The sequence below is a fragment of the Lactuca virosa genome, chromosome 4 (genome assembly GCF_052849685.1).
Source record: "Lactuca virosa cultivar CGN04683 chromosome 4, Lactuca_virosa_CGN04683_v6, whole genome shotgun sequence".
Lineage (NCBI taxonomy): Eukaryota > Viridiplantae > Streptophyta > Magnoliopsida > Asterales > Asteraceae > Lactuca > Lactuca virosa.
The window spans coordinates 412344051-412345613 of NC_136429.1; positions in this window are offsets into that span (position 1 = coordinate 412344051).

Here is a 1563-nt window from a genome sequence, read left to right on the forward strand (position 1 = left end):
ATCACTCGAGATAAATTCCATGAAGTTATGCAAGTGAGCGTGGGTTGGATCCAATACTCAGCCCTTATGAGTACTCATGAATGTTGTAGCAACCATTGCATTGTCCAAAGCACTTTTAGACAAATCATACAAGCCAAATTCATGACAGTCTTAAATCAATACTTACTTCCAAAGTTTGACTGACTGTGGAAGGTTTGAATAATAACATAATTATTCTGGAAGTAAAAACATGCAAAATTGAAACATAGTAAACAATCAACACAAGATAGTAACACCTTACTCATAAATAAATAACAACTTTTATTTATCATCAAATGTCAATTACATTTTACAAGTTTCAGGAATCTAATTATTGAAACTAATATCATCCTTCAGCCTAATGCGCCTCACATGCTGTAAATGCTTAACCCTGCTCAGTCCCTTCGTGAGGGGATCTGCCGGGTTCTCATCTGATGATACCCTCTTAGCCACGAGGAGTCCTTCTTCTATTCGATGTCTGATGAAATGGTATTTTCTGTCAATGTGCCTAGATCTCCCGTGATCTCTCGGTTCCTTAGCCAAAGCAACCGCACTTTCGCTGTCACAGAAAATTTCCATTGGCTCCTTTATAGCTGGTACAACTCCAAGGTCTCCGATGAAGTTCTTTAACCATATCGACTCCTTAGCTGCTTCACTTGCTGCTATGTACTCTGATTCACAAGTAGAATCAGCTACTGTCTCCTGCTTGGAACTTTTCCAAGTAATTGCCCCTCCATTTAGGATAAAGACCCAGCCTGACTGAGAGCGGAAATTATCCCTATCAGTCTGGAAGCTAGCATCGCTATATCCTTCCACTCTCAAGTCATCACTGCCTCCGAGGGTAAGGACCCAATCCTTAGTCCTCCGCAGATACTTGAGAATGTTCTTTACCGCTGTCCAGTGTGCCTTGCCAGGGTTCCCTTGATATCTACTGACCATGCTCAAAGCAAAGGCCACATCAGGGCGAGTACAAGTCATAGCATACATGATCGAGCCCACAGCGGAAGCATATGGTATATGACTCATCTCATCTATCTCAGCCTCTGTACTCGGACTCTGAGTCTTACTTAGCTTGGCATTACTCTGGATTGGTAATTCTCCTTTCTTGGACTCTTGCATGCTGAACCTCTTCAGCACCTTATCCAAGTAAGTACTTTGACTAAGTCCAATTAGTCTCTTACTCCTATCTCTCAATATCCTTATCCCTAGGATATAGGCAGTTTCCCCAAGGTCCTTCATAGCGAAACACTTCCCAAGCCAGGACTTAACCTCCTGCAAGGTTGGGACGTCGTTTCCTATGAGAAGTATGTCATCCACATACAACACCAAGAAGCTAACTATGCTCCCACTAGCCCTTACATACACACAAGACTCATCCTCACTCCTAGAAAAGCCAAAATCTTTGACTTTCTCATCAAAGAAAAGATTCCATCTGCGAGATGCTTGTTTCAATCCATAAATGGATTTATCAAGCTTACACACTCTATTAGGGTATCTTGTATCGACAAAACCCTCTGGTTGAGCCATGTAAACATCCTCATCCAA